Source organism: Arachis duranensis, chromosome 9 (genome assembly GCF_000817695.3).
Source record: "Arachis duranensis cultivar V14167 chromosome 9, aradu.V14167.gnm2.J7QH, whole genome shotgun sequence".
NCBI classification, from domain to species: Eukaryota; Viridiplantae; Streptophyta; class Magnoliopsida; order Fabales; family Fabaceae; genus Arachis; species Arachis duranensis.
Window position 1 is genome coordinate 73363601 of NC_029780.3, and position 22707 is coordinate 73386307.

The 22707-nt window shown below is 39.1% G+C and overlaps 1 non-coding gene across 1 annotated transcript; it reads right to left on the reverse strand.

The window, feature by feature from the left end:
- Nucleotides 1-16633: 16633 nt before the first annotated feature.
- Nucleotides 16634-16740, reverse strand: LOC127741847 (small nucleolar RNA R71). Its single transcript, XR_008003052.1, has one exon. It is a non-coding gene; the product is annotated as a small nucleolar RNA R71 (small nucleolar RNA).
- Nucleotides 16741-22707: the final 5967 nt, after the last annotated feature.

Here is a 22707-nt window from a genome sequence, read left to right on the forward strand (position 1 = left end):
AATTCAAAGAAAATAAGAACATGCAAAGGACACCAAACTTAAAAAATTTTGAAAATCAAGGACACTACTTTCGAAAATTTTAAAGAAAAGGACTCAAAGAAGACACCAAACTTAAAGATTGACACAAGACTCAAACAAAAGACACATTTTTGAAATTTTTTTGGAAAAGGACTCAGGAAATTTGAAAAAGACTCAAACAAGAACAAGAACAAAGACTCAAACAAAAAATAAAGATTAAAGAAAAGAAAAGGTTTTTTTTTTGGAAAAAATTTTAATTTTTCGAAAAAGAAGAAAATAAAAGCCTCAAACAAAAATTAAAGACAATACCTAATCTAAGCAACAGGATAATCCGTTAGTTGTCCAAACTCGAACAATCCCCGGCAACGGCGCCAAAAACATGGTGCGTGGAATTACACTTCGCACAACTGAACCAACAAGTGCACTGGGTCATCCAAGTAATACCTGAGTGAGTCAGGGTCGATCCCACGAGGATTGTGATTTGAAGCAAGCTATGGTTATCTTTTAGATCTTAGTCAGGCGGATAGAAGAGTTGTTTGTTGGTTTAATTCGCATAAAAGAAAAATAAATAAAACATTACTCAGTTGATGGTGAATGCAATGATATGAAGATGGTTAAGGCTTGGAGATGTTTTGTTCTTCTGGATCAATCCCGTCTTAGTGTCTTCTCCAACTGTGAATGATTTCTTCTATGGCAGGATGTATGTGATTAATGCCCTTCTTAAGAGATCGCCAATACTCCTCCAGATCTGAACCTCAAGGTTAGTGCGGATCCAGTCTGAGTAAGGATGAAGCTCCTACAGTTCATTCTCTTTAGTGATCCTATTCAAAATGCCACAGACAAGGTCAAATCTTCCAGATCAGAGAAAGCTGCGCTTTTGGTTCTAGCCTCTACTACAAAGACTTTAATCTCCCCGTACCTCGGCTGAACTGGTGTCTCGAGAAGTCCCCAAAGAAGTTGTGGATTAGCCGTCTAAAAGATGTAAAATCAAACTAGTGGTTCATCATTGTCCAATGAAAGACTCACTCTGTATCCATGTAGAATGAGATGACCTTGTTCCGGTTCAACACATTCATAAGGATGAAGAACGGATATACATCTTAGAATAGAGAATCAAACACGTATTGAGATAGAACAGTAGTACTTTATTAATCCATAAAACTCAGCAGAGCTCCTCCCCTCAACCTAGGAGGTTTAGAAAATCATAATGATAGAAAATACAATGATAAACATGTAAAGTGGTGGAAGTTCCTTGAAAAGTGTAAAATTTCTCAAATAAATACTAGGCTAATGACTAAGGATTATGATGCGCGGATTTTTTATACGCTTTTTGGGGGTAATTTCATGTAGATTTTAGCATGTTTTAATTAATTTTCAATATAATTTTATTAGTTTTTAAGCAAAAATCATATTTCTGGACTTTACTATAAGTTTGTGTATTTTTCTGTGATTTCAGGTATTTTCTGGCTGAAATTGAGGGAGCTGAGCAGAAATCTGATTTAGGCTAAAAAAGGACTGCTGATGCTGTTGGATTCTGACCTCCCTGCACTCGGAATGGAATTTTTGGAGCTACAAGAGTCCAATTGGTGCGCTCTCAATTGGGTTGGAAAGTAGACATCCAGGGCTCTCCAGCAATATATAATAGTCCATACTTTGTGTGAAGATAGACAATGTAAACTGGCGTTCAACGCCAGTTCCATGTTGTAGTCTGGCGTCCAGCGCCAGAAACAGGTTACAAGTTGGAGTTCAACGCCAAAAACACGTTACAACCTGGCGTTCAACTCCAGAAACACCCCAGGCACGTGAGAAGCTTAAGTCTCAGCCCCAGCACACACCAAGTGGGCCCTAGAAGTGGATTTTTGCACCAATTATCTTAGTTTACTCATTCTATGTAAACCTAGGTTACTAGTTTAGTATTTAAACAACTTTTAGAGATTTATTTTGTATCTCATGACATTTTTAGATCTGAATTCTATACTCTTTGACGGCATGAGTCTCTAAACTCCATTGTTGGGGGTGAGGAGCTCTGCAGCGTCTCGATGAATTAATGCAATTATTTATATTTTTCCATTCAAACATGCGTGTTCCTATCTAAGATGTTGATTTGCGCTTAACTATGGAGAAGGTGGTGATCCGTGACACTCATCACCTTCCTCAATCCATGAACGTGTGTCTGACAACCACCTCCGTTCTTCATCAGATTGAATGAGTATCTCTTAGATTCCTTAACCAGAATCTTCGTGGTATAAGCTAGAATTGATGGCGGCATTCATGAGAATCCGAAAAGTCTAAACCTTGTCTGTGGTATTCCGAGTAGGATTCTGGAATTGGATGACTGTGACGAGCTTCAAACTCGCGAGTGTTGGGCGTGATGACAAACGCAAAAGAATCAATGGATTCTATTCCGACATGATCGAGAACCAACAGCTGATTAGCCATGCTGTGACAGAGCATTTGGACCATTTTCACTGAGAGGATGGGAAGTAGCCATTGACAACGGTGACACCCTACATAGAGCTTGCCATGGAAGGAACTTTGCACTTTTGAATGAGTTGAATATTACATTACAGGAATTCAGAAGACAAAGCATCTCCAAAACTCCAACATATTCTCCATTACTGCACAACAAGTAACTATTTCACGCTCTTTTATTTTTTTAGAAATTCAAACTGATAATTATAATTGATATCCTGACTAAGAATAATAAAAAAACCATAGCTTGCTTCAAACTAACAATCTCCGTGGGATCGACCCTTACTCACATAAGGTATTACTTGGACGACCCAGTGCACTTGCTGGTTAGTGGTACGAAGTTATAAGAAATCTTGATTTTGATATTGGGATTACAATTTTGTGCACCAGATTACATAAGAAGGATAAAATAGCCTTTTAGTGTTAAAATCCACTTCTGAGGCCCACTTGGGGAGTGTTTGGGCTGAGCTTGATTGAGATCCACATGCTAGTAGGCCTCTAGGGTGTTGAACGCTGCCTAGGGGGTCCTTCTTGGGCGTTGGACATTGGTCTCTTCTCCTTTGGGCGTTGGACGCCAAAATAGGGTTGGAAACTGGCGTTGGACGCCAATTTTGAGCCTTCAATTATGAAATAAAGTATAAACTATTATACATAGATGGAAAGCTCTGAATGTTAGCTTTCCATAACCGTTTAGAACGCTCTATTTGGACTTCTGTAGCTCCAAAAAATCTCTTTTGAGTGTAAGGAGGTCAGATTTGGACAGCATCTGCAGTGCTTTCTCTGTCTCTGAGTCAGACTTTTGCTCCAGCTCCTCAATTTCAGTCAGAAAATATCTGAAATTGTCTAAAAACACACAAACTCAAGGAAGAATCCAAAAATGTGAATTTTGCACTGATGGGTGGAAAAATGCCGGTAAGAAATTTTAATAAAAGCAGCGTTACAAGTACAGTATTAACAAACGAAAGTCCACTATCAATTTAAAAGTGTGTCACAATTAAAATTGAATAACCCGGAGTAGAATTCCCGGTTCGTTTCCCAAAGAGTTAACACAATGTGTGATTTATCAGTTAGGAGTTTTCTGAGAAATGTTTGAAGTAGAGAACGGAAAAATAAATGACTATCAATTAAAGCAATAAATAATAATAAGAGGAGTTGTGTATTTGGAATAAAAGGCCTTGGCTGGAAGTGAAAATTGGAGTTTCTATCCTTGTTGATTTTCCCGAGTATAATAGTTAAAGGTTATTACTTCCACTTAGTTATCCTCTAACTAATGAAGGAAAGTTAAGTAAGAAGCACTAACTCTGATTCACAAGTCCTAGTCACTTCCTCGGGAAGAACTGTAAAAACCCGGTTAATTAATGACTAATTAACCCATAAATGAGAATTTATTCTTGAAAGCTAAAAATATGATTTTTACAGCTTAATATGATAGAGGAGATTGAAACGAGAATTTCGATACCAATTTTATAGAAATCGACCCAAGATTAGACCGAACAGGCCAAACCGGGCCAACCAGACCTATATTAGGCCCTTGCCACAACCTAACTAAACCTAAAAACCCTAATTTTCAGCATTCTCTCTCCTCTCTAGTCACTCATTCACGCTAAAAAAGGAAATGAGAGGAGAAGAACACTCTTCCAAATTTCTATCTCTCACTTGATCTTCAAACTACCATAACTTTTGATCCGGAGCTCCGATTGTCGCACCGTTTGTGGCCATGTGTTCACCGTGATAAGCTCTACAAAAAACCCATTACTTATTCTTATGATAAGCAACGATTATATCTAAGTTCTTCATCCCTTAATTTTGAATTTTGGGTGAAAAGTGTTGAGATTTTGGGCTCTTTGATGTTATAGGATCCAACTAGCTTGAAGGAGAATATTAATCATGTCTCCTTGATCCTTGAGTGTGGAAAGATTCTCAACCCAAGTAGAATTTGTTGGTTTATGATGTTAGGCATTGAGTTGATGTGTTTGGATATGATAATTGTGGCTTAGGTAGTATGTATGTGAATATTGAAGATTGATTGAGATTTTGGAAAGCTTGGAAAAGGACTTTGGTGTGATAAAAATATGTTTTTGGAGGTGTTAAAGCCTTGAGAGCTTGTGGAAAAGTGATTTAGAAGCGCTCCATGTTGAGCAGGGAAATTGGCTAAGGTATAGTCTCGGTTTCCTGTATCTAAAATGTAATGTGGTGTGAAAACTTAGGCTAGAGGCCCTAAGATAGGAATTGAATTGTTGATGTTGTTGAATGTTGAGATATATTGTGTGGTCATATATGTGATTATGAATATTGATGCCTTGATTGTATGATGCATGAGAAATATGCAGGTTGTGATATATGCTTGATAATTTATTGAGGTTGAATTGTGGGTGAAACCATGTTAATGGTGAGTATGATATTGATTATGTGTAATGATGGTGAGTATGATATATGACATGACAATGTGTTTGGTATTGAGTTATTTGATTGAGGTGAGTTAAAATGGTGGGATGGTGGTTTTGTGAATTTTGGTAGAAATGTGAATGTATGAGTTGAAGAGGATTGAGGTTGATTTCTGGTATGTTTTGGTTGATTTTAAAAAGGGTTAAAATTGATTTGTTTCGAAAATGGCATTTTGTGGTTTTGTATGAAAATGTGGTTTTTAGGCATACTTTAACATATCATAACTTGGACTCTGGATCCCCGTTTTGTGCCAAACTTATCTAGAAATGAAATTGGATATGGTGTATTTATGCCGTTCGAAGAACGGACGAAAAATGATTTGAAACGGAGAAGTTATGCCTATCGGAAGATTGGGGTTTGAAACTGTAAATCCTGCAGCTTTTAACTTAGTAAAAATTTTGGCAGAACGCACTCCCACGCGTAGGCGTGAACAATGCGCAGGCATGACCGATGCGTACGCGTTGCTGTGCTGCACCAATTGCCCAGCCAAATGCCCGAGAGTTGTGCGAGAATATTGCTTGTTTTGTGCGTGTGGCACAAACCGCACCCACGCGTACGCGTGGCTAACGCGCAGGCATCACTTGGCTTTTCTCCCATCCACGCGTGCGCATAGGCGATGCATACGCATCCCTATACTTTTGGCCTTTCCACACATGCGCGTGGGCGATGCGCACGCGTGACCCTGTTTTCACCCCAAGGTTGATTTTTGAGTTTTAACAGCCAAATTTCATACTTCTAAGCCTCCGATCTCACCCCTTATGTCTTAAATTATTATGATATGCCTTGCAATGGAAAAGAAGCTAGGGAATGTGGTAACTTGTGAATGAAGAAAAGGGAGAATTAAAGATCAATGATGATTAAAGATGATTGTATGAGATGCAGAGTATGGCGGTGGAAGTGCTTTATGTGCCATGAGCCAAAGGGCTATATTTGTTAATAAATTGGTTGGTTATGGATTGAATTATGAGTTGGATGGCTGAGTTATTGTCGAGTTACGGTGGAGCCATTATTGAATTATGGCTGAGTATAATTGCATATATGCTTATTGAATGAAATGTGAATGTTGCACTTCCACTATCTGAGATACGGGTTTCCCTGGGAGAAAGCAGTGGCTAGCCACCACGTGCTCTAGGTAGAGACTCGATACTCTGTTGACCTTATGTCGTAAGTGTGGCCAGACACTGTGAAAGTTCTGGATGAGCTCGCTCCCGTGAATATACACCAGTGAGGGTGTTGGATATGAATTATGAATTATATTGAGTATAACTCGAGTTGGGGATGCACGTTAGAGGGACATTCCAATGGTTAGCTACCAGGACTTGTCGGGTTGGCTTTATAACCAACAGATAAGACTCATCAGCCATTAGGACAGTCATACATCATATGCATATTATCTGAATTGTTTGGAATTGCCTAATTAACTGCATATTACTTGTTAATTGTCTAAATGTCATATCTGCTTCCTATTGGTATATCTCCTTGTCTGATATAATTGTGTTTGCGATATTATATTACTGCTGGCAGTTAGGAGGTCTGAAGGAATTGGAAAGGGAAGTATTAGTTAGATTGAAGATCTTTAGTCAGTTGCCATTTATGGTTTAGTCTGTTTATAAGCTTTGAATTATCTGTTGGAAGTTCTAGGATTGTCTTCGGCTTTTCCAGGACATTACATGTTAGATATGTGGGCACTGTTACCATAATGAGAACCTCCGATTCTCACCCATGCGGATTTTGTGATTTTTCAGATGCAGGACGTGAGGCTTCTCGCTGAAGCATGCTGGAGACTTCTGGACTAGAGAAGATCCTTGGTTCTCGGGACTTTATGTTGGTTTTATGTCTTTACTTAGATACTTGTTTTCTCCACTAAATAATACATACTGTGATGACTCCTCTTAGAGGTGGTTTTGGAGAATAAATTTTCTGTATTTTTGTCCCTTTGGTTTGCTTTATATATTTACATGTATATATTTCTATGCTCGAACTGGTTATCTTCACAACCGGGTCTTGAGTTTTGATATTCGTGTTTTTGGCATTCTTTTGTATATATATAGTTTCGCTTTTGCTTATTCCTTTGTCCGTTAGGTTATTGATCGGAGTGTTGCGCTGTTCAATTTACGATTTTGTTGTACCCCTTTTTCTTCAAAGGCTCCTAGTTATAATCATTATTCACACTACTATACATACTAAATTTTATTTTAGAGGTCGTAATACCTTGTCATCTCTGTTTTATGACTTAAGCATAAGACTCTGTATGGTAGGGTGTTACATTATGGTATCAGAGCAGTTTGTTCCTATAGAGCCTGAGGGACGGACTGACTATGCTTCTGTGTATTCTCTCTGTGTGTGTGTTATGTGCTATTAGGATATCTGCTTGATATAACTGGCATAAACGTTCATGAGCATGCATTTGGGACTTTGAAGCACTAAACTTCCGATATTGAGACTGATCAACTTGATATTGATTATTTGGTGTGTATAAGAACCAGACGGCACCTCGTGGACGCAATCGAGGTCGTGGTAGAGGTCGTACTAGTACTCAGGGGCCAGGAGCTAACCCAAATAACCCGGTAGACTTTATGGCGTCATTGGAGAACATGGCTGCTGCTATGCAGGCCACTGCAGAGGCTCTTGGGCAACATATGAACAACCATGGCAATGAAGGAAGTAGAGCTCAAGGTCCGATGACACTGGCAACCTTCTTGAAGGTTAATCCACCTAAGTTCAAGAGAACCATTAGCCCGACTGAAGCCGATACCTGGTTTCAGATTATGGAGCGGGCACTGCAAGTGCAGATGGTACCTAAAGGACAATGTATTGAATTTGCTACCTATTTGCTCACTGAGAAAGCATCGCATTGGTGGCAAGGAGTCCAACGTCTCCTGCAGCAGGGTGATGACCATATCACCTGGGATGTCTTTCGGGAGGAGTTCTATAAAAAGTACTTTCCAAATTTTGTCAGAACGGCCGAGGAGCTCGAGTTACTGCAGCTGAAGCAGGGAGCTATGTCCATATCTGAGTATATTGACAAGTTTGAAGAGCTGTTCAGGTTCTCCCGTATGTGTCAGGGAACCCTAGGAGACTATGAGGAATGGAAGTGCATTAAGTATGAAGGAGGACTCCAGAAAGATATCTTCAGCTCAGTGGGACCAATGGAGATCAGAACTTTCTCAGAGTTGGTGAACAAGAGTAGGGTTGCTGAAGAGAGTGTGAAGAAGGCAGCTGCAGAGAGAGGAAGTCATAAGGGATCATTCCCACATAATTGAGGGAAGAGCTTTGCTCCTAGAGATCCGCCTTTCAAGCGGGGAGGTTCTGGATCACACCAGACTCAGGGCCAGAACAATTTCAAGAGGGACAACAATAAGAAAGAGATTTGGGAAGCAGCCACAGAATGAGCAAGCTTGTACTAGGTGCGGAAGTCACCATCCGGGAGCCCCGTGTAAGGCTGGATGAGGCTTGTGCTATTCTTGTGGTAAGGCGAGGCATAAAGCCGCAAACAGTTTGGAGAAGCAGAAGCAAGGTGCAGGGAGAGCACAGTAGTATGGTCGGGTGTTTACTACCTCAGCTATAGGTGCCAAGAAATCCGAGACACTTATCCAAGGTAACTGTGAAATGGCTGGTCAAACTTTAAATGCTTTATTTGATTCGGGAGTAACGTATTCATTCATTGCATTCAAAAAAGCTAGTGAGTTAGGATTAAAGATTGTAGTTTTAGGTTATGACCTAAAGGTGTATAATGCCACCCATGAAGCCATGGTAACTAGGCTAGGATGCCCGCAAGTTGCATTTAGGGTCAGGTAACGTGACTTTGTTCATAATTTTATCTGCTTGTCGATGATCGGTCTTGACCTTATCTTGGGATTGTACTGGTTTTCTGAGAACCATGTTCTGCTCGATTGTTCTGCAAAATCGATGTATTTTTTTCCGGAAGATACCTTATTTGAATTCTATGATGGTGAATTGTTCTGGAACCGAATGTCAGGACATTTTATTGTTAACTGCGGGTATTTTGGGTGATGATGAAAGATTCGAACAAATTCCAATTGTGTGTCAGTTTTCGGAGGTGTTTCCTGACGATATTGATGAATTTCCACCTAACCGGGAGGTTGAGTTACTATTAAGTTGGTGCCTGGGGCTAGACCAATCTTGAGTGCTCCTTATAGGATGTCACCACTAGAAATTGCCGAGTTAAAGTCTCAGTTAGAGGATCTGTTGGGTAAGAACTTTATCTGACCAAGTGTTTCCCCGTGGGGCGTGCCAGTGTTACTGGTAAAGAAGAAAGACGGGAGTATGTGGCTCTGTGTGGATTACAGGCGGCTGAACAAGGTCACAATAAAGAATCAGTACCCATTGCCAAGGATTGATGATCTCATGGATCAGTTACAAAGAGTCGGGGTTTTCTCTAAGATTGATTTGCGATCCGGTTATCACCAGATAAGGGTGAGGGGTAAGAATATCCCTAAGACAGCTTTCAGGACTCGTTATGGTCATTACGAGTACACTGTAATATCTTTTGGGTTAACAAACCCTCCTGCGTGTTTATAGATTATATGAACAGAGTCTTCCATCCGTTTTTGGATAAATTTGTTGTTGTCTTCATTGACGACATACTAATTTACTCCAAAACTGAAGAAGAGCATGTAGAGCACTTAAGAATCATGTTGCAGATACTGAAGGAAAAAAAACTCTATGCGATACTGTCTAAATGTGAATTATGGAAAAGTGAGGTGAAGTTTCTGGGCCACGTGGTGAGTAAATAGGGAATAGCAGTAGACCCATTTAAGGAAGAGGCAGTAATGGATTGGGGGCGACCAACCTCCGTAACTGAGATAAGGAGTTTTCTGGGCTTAGCTGGCTACTACCGAAGATTCATCAAAGGCTTTTCGCAAATAGCTTTGCCATTGACAAGGTTAACCCACAAAGACGCGCCATTTGTTTGGACTCCTGAGTGTGAGGAGAGTTTTCAGGTGTTGAAGCAAAAGTTGACTACCGCGCCTGTGTTGGTGTTACCTGAGCCAAATGAGTCATTCGAGGTGTACTGTGATGCCTCACTGAAGGATCTAGGGTGCGTGCTGATGCAGCATCATAATGCGGCGGCGTATGCCTCACGTCAATTGAGACCTCACGAAGTTAATTACCCTACGCATGATTTGGAGCTTTCTGCGGTTGTGTTTGCACTAAAGGTGTGGAGGCATTACCTCTATGGGGTTAAGTTCCAAGTTTTCTCTGATCACAAGAGCTTGAAATATCTCTTTGATCAGAAAGAGCTTAATATGAGACAGAGGAGTCGATGGAATTACTGAAGGACTATGACTTTGAGTTGAATTACCATCCAGGGAAGGCGAATGTAGTGATGGATGCGTTAAGTCAGAAGTCGTTGTATGCTGCTTGGATGATGCTTCGAGAGGAGGAGTTGCTCAAGGAATTCGAGAGTCTGAAGATTGGTGTACAAGAAGCATCTGGAACTCTGTGTTTGAGTCCATTATAGATCTCAAGTGATTTTAAATCCGAACTTCTAAAGGCTCATGAAAATGATGACGCGTTATCGAAGGTGTTACCAGCTATTGAGCAAGGGAAGCAGTGGAGAGTGTCGGAGGATCAAGATGGGTTGTGGAGATTCAAGGGTAGGATCATTGTGCCAGATGTTGGCACATTGCGGCAAGATATCTTAAATGAAGCACATAAAAGCGGATTCTCTATTCACCCGGGGAGTAATAAGATGTACTATGATCTAAAGGCGATGCTTTGGTGGCGGGGTATGAAGAATGATGTAGTAGAATATGTTTCAAAGTGTTTAACCTGTCAGAAGGTAAAGATCAAACACCAGAGACCTGCGGGACGTTGCAACCTTTAGAGGTTGCACAATGGAAGTGGGAAATCATTGTGATGGACTTTGTGTCGGGATTGCTAAGGACTAGGGCCGGTTCTGATGCTGTCTGGGTGATTGTGGACCGACTGACGAAGTCAGCTCACTTTTTACTCATTTGGATGACTTACACCCTTGAGGAGCTAGCACGATTATACATAAAGGAGATTGTGAGACTTCATGGTTTACCTGCTACTATAATCTCTGACAGAGATCCTCATTTCACTTTGAGATTTTAGTGCATTTTAGAAAGCTTTCGGGACCCGATTAAGCTTGAGCACAGATTACCATCAACAGTTGGTCAATCTAAGAGGACAATCCAAACCTTAGAAGATATGTTGAGGGCTTGTTTCTGGATCAGCCGGCGAGCTCGGATCGATATATGCCGCTAGTGGAGTTTGCGTACAATAATAGCTACCATGCGAGCATTGGAATGGCTCCGTATGAGGCTCTGTACGGGAGGAAATATCAATCTCTGCTATGCTAGTATGAAGCTGGGGAGAAAGGCTTGTTGGGGCCGGAGATGATAGCTAATACCACTGAACAGGTCAAGAAACTTCGAGATGGGATGCTTACTGCACAGAGTCATCAGAAGAGTTACGCCGATCAGAGGCGGAGGCCCTTGGAATTTGAGGAAGCAGACCATGTTTTCCTTAAGGTTACTCCAACCATAGGAGTAGGTAGGGCAATTAAAGCGAAGAAGCTGATCCTCGGTACATTGGTCCGTTTCAGATCCTGGAGAGAGTTGGACCGGTGGCGTATCGGATGGCTCTACCACCCCACATTTCGAACCTGCACGACACATTTCACGTGTCGCAGCATCGGAAGTATACTCCTGATGCTAGCCATGTGTTAGAACCTGAATCTGTTCAGTTAAAAGAAGATTTGACGCTTCTAGTGGATCCGGTTAGAAGTGATGATACGAGTATCAAATAATTGCGTGGAAAAGAGATTTCGTTAGTCAAAGAGGCATGGAGTCGAGTTGGTGTTGAGGAGCACACTTGGGAACTTGAGTCGGAAATGTGAACCGATTACACGCACTTATTCTCAGGTAATTGAATTCGAATTTTGTGGGCAAAAGTCCCAATTAGGTGGGTAGAATGTAAAATCCAGTTAATTAATGACTAATTAACCCATAAATGAGAATTTATTCTTAAAAGCCAAAAATGTGATTTTTATGACTTAATTTGATAGAGGAGATTGAAACGAGAATTCTGATACCAATTTTAAAGAAATCGGCCGAAGATTGGACCGAACGGGCCAAACCGGACCAACCAAACCCTTATTGGGTCCTTGACCCAACCTAACTAGACCTAAAAACCCTAATTTTCAGCGTTCTCTCTTCTCTTTAGTCACTCATTCACGCTGAAAAAGGAAATGGGAGGAGAAGAACACCCTTCCGGATTTCTATCTCTCACTTGATCTTCAAACCACCATAACTTTTGATCTGGAGCTCCGATTACCGCACCGTTTGCAGCCACGCGTTCACCATAACGAGCTCTACAAAACCCACTATTTTATTCTTGAGATAAGTGATGATTATATCTCAGTTCTTCATCCCTTAATTTTGAATTTTGGGTGAAAAGTGTTGAGATTTTGGGCTCTTTGATGTTATAGGGTCTAACAAGCTTGAAGGAGAAGATTAATCCTGTCTTCTTGATCCTTGGGTATGTAAAGATTATAAACCCTAGTGGAATTTTTTGGTTTATGATGTTGGGCATTGAGTTGTTGTGTTTGGATATGATAATTGTGGCTTAGGTAGTGTGTATGTGAATATTGAAGATTGATTGAGATTTGGGAAAGCTTGGAAAAAGGGCTTTGGTGTGATAGAAGTCTGTTTTTGGAGTTGTTGAAGCCTGGAGAGCTTGTGGAAAAGTGATTTGGAAGCGCTCCGTGTTGAGCGGGTAAATTGGTTAAGGTATGGTCTCGGTTTCCTATATCTAAAATGTAATGTGGTGTGAAAACTTAGGCTAGAGGCCCTAAGATAGGAATTGAATTGTTGATGTTGTTGAATGGTTGAGATATATTGTGTGGTCATATATGTGATTATGAATATTGATGCCTTGATGGTATGATGCATGAGAAATATGCATGTTGTGATATATGCTTGATGATTGATTAAGGTTGAATTGTGGGTGAAACCATGTTGATGGTGAGTATGATATTGATCATGTGTAATGATGGTTGATTGGAAATGGTGTTCTTGGAAATTGGGATGAGGAAGAATATATGACATGATATTGTGTTTGGTATTGAGTTATTTGATTGAGGTGAGTTAAAACGGTGGGATGGTGATTTTGTGAATTTTGGTAGAAATGTGAATGTATAAGTTGAGGAGGCTTGAGGTTGATTTCTAGTATGTTTTGGTTGATATTAAAAAGGGTTGGAATTGGTTTGTTTCGAAAATGGCACTTTGTGGTTTTGTATGAAAAGTGATTTTTGGGCATACTTTGACGGATCATAACTTAGACTCTGGATCCCTGTTTTGTGCCAAACTTGTTTAAAAATGAAATTGGATCCAGTGTGTTTATGCTGTTCGAAGAATGGACGAAAAATGATTTGAAACGGATAAGTTATGCCCGTCGGAAGATTAGGGTTTGAAACTGTGTGCAGCTTTTAACTTTGTAAAAATTTTGGCAAAACGCACTCCCACGCGTAGGCGTGGCCGACGCGTACGCGTCGTTTTCACTACCCATGCCTATGTGTGGCCGACGCGTACGCGTCGGTGTGCTGCACCAATTGCCCATCCAAATGTATATTTTAATTTTAGTAATTGATATTTTTAATTTAAAGATAGAGTTTAGTTAATGTTATTATTATTGAGTTCCAATCTGCCGATATGAGTAAATATTGGTACTTTTCGGTGAGTTTAGCTTTGCTAATACTTCATCAAATATCTTTCATTTTAGGTTACTAATGTCATTTATATTAGTAACTCACATATATTTATCCCTATATATATTTATTATTACTTGTGTTTTAATATATCCAGCTTTCATAGTTATCCATTTAAGATATTTATAACTTGACACCTAACCCAATTTCATTCATTAATCATCACCATTAATGTCTCATAATCTCTCTTTAACATTACAAGAAGAAAGAAAAGAGAGAGAAATGGACTTTGAGTGAGAAAGAGAATCCATGGCACCTCCAAGAGCTTCCGACTTCGATTTTTTGCGATCCGTAACTCTAATAAAAAATCTAATCCAATAAAAATATTTGTATCTTCCTCCTCTACACATTGGCATCACATTTGTTCGGTAAAAGTTGACGGTGACTTATCTCCCCTTCTCCTTGAGTTCGGCCAATTGAAGTTTTAGGAGGTACAGACGATTTCTGACGTTTTCTTCTTCAGCAGCTCGATCAAAAAGCTTCTCTGGAGTTTTTGTTGTTTTGATTTCTTACGAAAGTAGGATTTGGTACTTTTATAATAATTAAAAGTGAATTAGATGAGTGAATGTTGGTTTGATTGATTAATGCTTGAGTTTGATTAAGTTTATGTTGAATTATTGTTGTTTGCTTGAGATTTTGGATCGGCTATGTATGAATAGCCAGCTGATGCTTGAGCATCTTTCCTATCTTTTCCTAGTGAATTTGCATCTAATTTATTGAGTTTAATAAAGAATTAATTATCTTTTATCCAATATGGATGCTACTTTGAGTCTTGTGCAATTTTGTTTATTTTAGGTAGCATTCGGCTGGATTTGATGGAGTTTCTGCAGCACAAGAATAAAAGGAGATGACAGCGAGGAGCGACGCATACGCGTGACTGACGCGTACGCGTGACTGACGTGTATGCATGATTTGGAGTTTTTCATGGTGACGCGTGCGCGTAACTGACGCGTACGCGTGATTTGAAGATTTGCATAGCGACGCGTGCGCGTGACTGACGCGTCCGCGTGACTTGCGAAAAGACCATCGACGCGTATGCGTGACATACGCCACATGCAGAAAACATAGAAAAATGCTGGGGGCAATTTCTGGGCTGTTTTAACTCAGTTTTCAGCCCAGAAAACACAGATTAGAAGCTGCAGAATGGACAAAACATGTGGTCCCCACCCATCAACTGAAGACTTGTCAATTAAATTCAAATTTAAATTCAAATATTATTTTTAAGAAAAGATATTATTTTTAATTTTAGATAATTAGATTTTAAATTAATTAGGATTAGTTATAAAAAGGGGATTCCATTAGGGAACATTATCCCATTCCATTCCAATTTACAATCCTAGTTTTTCTAGTCTGAACCATGAGCAACTAATCCTTCATTGTTAAGGTTAGAAGCTTTGTCTATTTGTATGGATTGATTCATTTGCTCTTTCTAATTTAATTCATGTTTTGATTTATATTTCAATAATTCTTTTTGTTCTTTATTTTATGAACTTGGGTGGAACGGAAGTATGTATAACTTAGAAAAGCTCATTACTTGAACAACAGCTTGAAAACATATTATCTTGAATTTCTAATTGTTTGTATTTAACGGGATACGTGACATATAATCTCCTTATTTTTGGATAATTAGGATTCTTGTGGCATATAAACTGGAATTTGATAATCACCTTCTAATTGAAATTAATTGAACAAGGAATTGGCAGTTAATGAATTTTAGAGGAGACTAGGAAGGTCTAAGGAATTAGGGTCTAGTCACATATAGTTTTCCATGAATTAAATCTTGCATGATTAAATTGGTTAGTAAGAAAAATCAATCCGGAAAAATAGATAACTCTGAAGCCTTAACTGTTTTCTCCATATTTTATTCCCAACTTAATTAATATTCTATCCTTTTGATATTCTGAGTTCGCACTTAAACCTTTTGAATATCTCAAAACCCTTTTCTGCTTGCCTAACTAAGCCAATCAATCAATCATTGTTGCTTGATCCATCAGTCCTCGTGGATCGACCCTTACTCACGTAAGGTATTACTTAGTACGACCCGGTGCACCTGCTGGTTAGTTTGTGGGTTGTAAAATACCGCACCAAGTTTTTGGCGCTGTTGCCAGGGATTGACGGTGATTAACAACTATCAGTTGTTTGAATGCTTATATAGCACTAATATTTTTTCTTAATTTCTGAATTTAAGTGTGGTGTTACCTAGTTATTTTTATTTTATTTTTTTTATTTAATTTTTTTCTTGTTATTTTCAATTTTTTTCTTTAATTACACTCTTATTTTTGAAATTAATTTATTTATTTTAATTAGTATTTTTTTATTTTTTTTACACAAGTTACCTCACTGGAAATTCTCTGCACTCTGACGTAGAGATTCCCATTCTTTCTTGTTTTCTGTTTGTTTATGCGCAGGAACAGAGACAAAGAACATCTCTTAGACTTTGATCCTGAACCTGAAAGGACTTTCAGGCGGCTTTTACAACAAGCAAGACGCTACAAGGCTGCAGAATTCACTATGGATCCTAATGATGCTAATAATGCCAATGTGGCAAACCCGAATGGGAATGAACAACAAAGGAGAGTACTTGGCTCTTTTTCCATTCCTACAGCAGATCTGTATGGAAAAAGCATTGTGGTGCCTCCTATAGCTGTGAACAACTTTGAGTTGAAGCCACAACTAGTCACCCTAGTGCAACAAAATTGCCAGTATCATGGTCTTCCCCACAAAGACCCAAATAAATTTATTTTCAATTTTCTGCAGATTTGTGATACTGTGAAGACAACTAGAGTGAACCCAGAGGTGTACAAACTCATGCTCTTCCCGTTTGATCTGAGGGATGGAGCAAAGCTATGGCTAGATTCTCAACCTAATGGGAGTTTGAATACTTGGAACAAGGTGGTTACTGAGTTTCTCACTAAATTTTTCCCACCAAAGAAGCTGACTAAGCTTAGGGTGGAGGTTCATACCTTCAAACAGAAGGATGGTGAAACTCTGTATGAAGCTTGGGAGAGATACAAGCTACTGACTAGGCAATGCCCTCCGGACATGTTCTCCAAATGGACTCAACTAGATATCTTTTATGAAGGCTTGGGTGAAATGTCCAAGATGTGCTTAGACAATTCTGCAGGAGGTTCATTGCACAAGAAGAAGATACTGGAGGAGACTATTGAGCTTATTGAATTGGTTGCCAGCAACCAATATTTATACTCATCTAATAGGAATCCTGTGAACTCTGAGGCTCCTCAGAAGAAGGGTGTCATGGAAGTAGAAGCTCTTAATGCTATTCTTGCTCAGAACAAGCTTATGTCTCAGCAAATAAATCTACTTACTCAACACATGAGTGACATGCAAGTCTCAGCTGTCAACACCCAAAATCCACCTCAAGAGGTCCCTTATGACATGGCAAGAAATTTAGTGCAAAAGGATAACTATGATTATGCTCAATCCTCTTCCGAACAGGTCAATTACATGAGGAGTGGCTCTAGAAATCCTAATAATGACCCATATTCCCAGACATACAATCAAGGATAGAGAAATCACCCAAATTTTGGGTGGAGAGACCAACCTCAGAGGCCTCAGAATTTCAACAATAATTCTTAGGGCGGCTTCCAATAGAACAATTACAATAACCGCCAATCTTAGCCTCAGCAGGCTAACTCTAAATCCAAGGAAGATTCTAATTGAGAGATGATGAGAAGTTTTATGCAGGAAACCAGAACCTCCATTAGAAACTTGGAAGTGCAAATAGACCAGCTGAGCAAGCAAATACCTGAGAGGTCTGCAAGTATATTTCCAGGTGATACAGTGGTGAACCCAAGAGAAGACTGCAAGGTTATTCAATTGAGAAATGGTACAACAACTGGCTCTGAGACAAGGACCAATGAAGAGCTAGTTGAAAAGAAAGCTCCAGAGGAGAAAAAGGAAAAAATGGAGCATGCACCTCCAAAGCATGCAGACAACCCGTTCCCTAACTCTCTAGACACGTATCCTGCATTGCCAAAGGCTCCTGAATACAAGCCAAAAATGACATATCCTCAGAGACTTCAGAAGGCTTCCAAAGAAAAGTAGTTCTCTAAATTTTTAGATGTCTTCAAGAAGCTACAGATCAACATTCCCTTTGCAGAGGCTCTTGAGCAAATGCCTCTCTATGCTAAATTTATGAAAGAACTGTTGACCCATAAGAGGAATTGGAAGGAACAAGAAATAGTGGTATTAACCAAGGAATGCAGTGCCATTATTCAACACAACCTTCCTAAGAAGATGCCAGATCCAGGGAGCTTTGTAATTTCTTGCACCATTGGAGATGTCACCATTCAGAGATCTTTATGTGACCTTAGAGCTAGTATCAATCTCATGCCACTTTAATGATGAAAAAGCTTCAAATTGAGGAGGTAAAACCCACTCGTATTTCTCTTCAACTTGCTGATCTTTCTATTAAATTACCTGTGGGTGTTGTTGAGGATTTACTTGTTAAAGTAGGACCATTCATCTTTCCTATTGATTTTGTTATATTAGACATGGAAGAGGAGGTAAAATCCTCTATTATACTTGGTAGACCCTTTTTAGCTACAAGTAGAGCTCTGATTGATGTACAAAATGGTGAATTGAACCTGAAGGTCAATGAAGAACAGGTGGTCCTTCATGTTTTTGAAGCTCTCAAGCACTCTAATAATTCTGAAGGGTGTATGAAAATAGATGTTATTGAACCACTTGTTCAAGAGGTACTGAAAGCTGAGGTGCTTGATGACATTCTGGATCCTATCTCTGAGTATGAATTAGTTGAAATTGATAATTCACCACCCCAAAAGGCTATGGTTCACACGCCTAAAGCAGAGGAAGAAGCCCCCAAACTTGAGCTTAAATCCTTACCTCCTTCTCTGAAATATGTGTTCTTGGGTGAGAATGACTCATATCCAGTGATTATTAGCTCTTCCCTGAAGCCTGAAGAGGAAGACGCGCTTATTTCAGTGCTCAAGAGCCATAAAACAGCTCTTGGGTGGACCATTAGTGACTTGAAGGGGATTAGTTCAACCAAGTGTATGCACAAGATCCTCCTTGAAGATGATGCTAAACCAGTTGTGCAACCACAAAGGAGACTCAATCCAACCATGAAAGAGGTGGTCCAAAAAGAGGTAATAAAACTATGGGAAGCAGGAATTATTTACCCGATTTCTGAAAGTCCTTGGGTAAGTCCTGTGCAGGTAGTTCCCAAGAAATGAGGGATGACAGTGATCAAGAATGAAAAGAATGAGCTTATTCTCACAAGAACAGTCACAGGATGGAGAATGTGTATAGACTACAGGAGGCTCAACACTGCTACAAGGAAGGATCATTTTCCCTTGTCTTTCATTGATCAAATGCTTGAGAGGTTAGCTGGTCATGCATTTTATTGCTTTCTAGATGGATACTCTGGATATAACCAAATTGCAGTGGACCCTCAAGATCAAGAGAAGACAGCATTCACATGCCTCTTTGGAGTATTTGCCTACAGAAGAATGCCCTTTGGACTTTGTAATGCTCTAGCAACTTTTCAGAGGTGTATGCTTTCAATTTTTTCTGATATGGTTGAAAGGTTTATTGAGGTATTTATGGATGACTTTTCTGTTTTTGGTAATTCTTTTGAATCCTGCCTTAAGCATTTGTCTCTTGTCTTGAAACGGTGTCAAAAATCAAACCTTGTTTTAAATTGGGAAAAATGTCATTTTATGGTTATAGAAGGTATTGTTCTTGGACACCAGATTTCAAGGGAATTGAGGTTGATAGAGCAAAGGTGGAGGTAATTGAAAAATTACCACCACCAACTAATGTTAAGGCAGTCAGGAGTTTCTTGGGTCATGCAGGATTTTATAGAAGATTTATAAAGGATTTTTCTAAAATTTCTAAACCTCTAAGCAACCTGTTGGTTGCTGATGTTCCTTTTGTCTTTAATTCTGATTGTTTGCATGCTTTTGAAACTCTGAAAGCAAACCTTACCTCTGCTCCCATTATAGCTCCCCCTGACTGGGATCTACCATTTAAATTAATGTGTGATGCTAGTGACTTTGCTATAGGAGCTATTTTAGGACAGAGGCATGGTAAGCTTGTACATGTCATTTACTATGCCAGTCGTGTGTTAAATGATGCCCAAAAGAATTACACAACTACAGAAAAGGAATTATTATCTATTGTGTATGCTGTTGATAAGTTTAGGTCCTATTTACTTGGTTCTAAGGTTATTATTTATACTAATCATGCTGCTTTGAAGTAACTTCTAACCAAATAGGATTCTAAACCAAGATTAATCAGATGGGTGTTGCTCCTTCAGGAGTTTGATATTGAGATAAAAGACAAGAAAGGGTCAGAGAATCAAGTAGCTGACCATCTTTCCAGAATTGAGCCTGAAGCAGGAGTACAACCACCCACAGCTGTGACTGAGACATTTTTGGATGAGCAATTTTTCCTCATTCAGCAGGCACCATGGTTTGCAGACATTGCAAATTATAAGGCCATTGATGAGCGGATAATTTATACGCTTTTTGGCATTGTTTTTAGGTAGTTTTTAGTAAGATCTAGCTACTTTTAGGGATGTTTTCATTAGTTTTTATGCTAAATTCACATTTCTGGACTTTACTATGAGTTTGTGTGTTTTTCTGTAGTTTTAGATATTTTCTGGCTGAAATTGAGGGACCTGAGCAAAACTCTGATAAGAAGGTTGACAAAGGACAGCTGATGTTGTTAGATTCTGACCTCCCTGCACTCGAAATGGATTTTCTAGAGTTACAGAACTTCAAATGGCGCGCTCTCAACAGCGTTGGAAAGTAGACATCCAGAGCTTTCCAGAAATATATAATAGTTCATACTTTATTCGAGATTTTGATGACGTAAACTGGCGCTCAACGCCAATTCCATGCTGTATTCTGGAGTCAAACGCCAGAAACACGTCACGAACCAGAGTTGAACGCCAAAAACACGTTACAACTTGGTGTTCAACTCCAAAAGAAGTCTCTGCACGTGTAAATCTCAAGCTCAGCCCAAGCACACACCAAGTGGGCCCGGAAAGTAGATTTCTGCATCAATTACTTACTTCTGTAAACCCTAGTAGCTAGTCTAGTATAAACAGGACATTTTACTATTGTATTAGACATCTTTGGTCTCAGTTTTATTCCATTATTCATCTTAGGAGACTATTGATCATTCATGGGGGCTGGCCATTCGGCCATGCCTGGACCTTCATCACTTATGTATTTTCAACGGTAGAGTTTCTACACACACCATAGATTAAGGGTGTGGAACTCTGTTGTACCTCAAGTTTTAATGCAATTACTACTATTTTCTATTCAATTCAGTTTATTCCTATTCTAAGATATTCGTTGCACTTCACCATGACGAATGTGATGATCCGTGACACTCATCATCATTCTCACCTATGAACGCGTGACTGACAACCACTTCCGTTCTACCTTAGACCGAACACATATCTCTTGGATTCCTTAATCAGAATCTTCGTGGTATAAGCTAGAATTGATGGCGGCATTCATGAGAATCCAAAAAGTCTAAACCTTGTCTGTGGTATTCCGAGTAGGATTTAGGGATTGAATGACTGTGACGAGCTTCAAACTCGCGATTGTTGGGCGTGATGACAAACGCAAAAGAATCAATGGATTCTATTCCGGCATGATCGAGAACCGACAGATGATTAGTCGTGCTGTGACAGAGCATTTGGACCTTTTTCATTGAGAGGATGGGATGTAGCCATTGACAACAGTGAGGCCCTACATACAGCTTGCCATGGAAAGGAGTAAGAAGGATTGGAAGTAAGAAAGCAGTATGTTGCAGAGATCAAAAAGGAACACAGCATCTCCATATACTTATCTGAAATTCCTACCAATGATTTACATAAGTATTTCTATCTTTATTTTCTGTTTATTTATTATTACTATTCGAAAACTCCATAACCATATATTATCCGCCTAATTGAGATTTACAAGATGACCATAGCTTGCTTCATACCAACAATCTCCGTGGGATCGACCCTTACTCACGTAAGGTTTATTACTTGGACGACCCAGTGCACTTGCTGGTTAGTTGTGCGAGGTTGTGAAGAAAGTGCTGAGCTATAAACGCGCATACCAAGTTGAATGCCATTATTAGAGATCACAATTTCATACACCAAGTTTTTGGCGCCGTTGTTGGGGATTGTTCGAGTTTGGACAATTGACGGTTCATCTTGTTGCTCAGATTAGGCAATTTTCTTTTTGTTTTGTTTTAAAAAATTTTCCAAAAAAAATTTAATTAAAAATAAATCATTCTATGGCTTCAAAATTTTTAAGAATGGATTCTAGAGTTTTATGAAGTATGTTGAATCCTAGCTGGCTGTAAAGCCATATCCAAATCCTTTTGGAATGAGACTTCAACTAATCACCTCAATGCATGAAATGCCATCCTAAAGCTCGCTGGCTATTAAGCCATGTCCAACCCTTGGATTGGAGCTTTAGGCTAACATTGAAAGATTCCTTGAATTCTTCTTAAAAATTTTGAATTTCTTATTTTCTTTTTCCTATATATTTTTCGAAAATAATAAAAGAAAATACAAAAAATTCATAAAATCATAAAAACCAAAAATATTTTGTGATTCTTGTTTGAGTCTTGTGTCATGTTTTAAGTTTGGTGTCAATTGCATATTCATCTTGTTCTTGCATTTTTCGAAAATTCGTGCATTCATAGTGTTCTTCATGATCTTCAAGTTGTTCTTGGTAAGTCTTCTTGTTTGATCTTTAAATTTTCTTGTTTTGTGTTGTATGATGTTTTTTATGTGCATTTTTGCATTCATAGTGTCTAAACATGAAAGATTTCTAAGTTTGGTGTCTTGCATGTTTTCTTTGCATAAATTTTTTTTCAAAAATATGTTCTTGATGTTCATCATGATCTTCAAAGTGTTCTTGGTGTTCATCTTGACATTCATAGTGTTCTTGCATGCATCATGTGTTTTGATCCAAAATTTTCATGTTTTGGGTCATAATTGTGTTTTTCTCACTCAT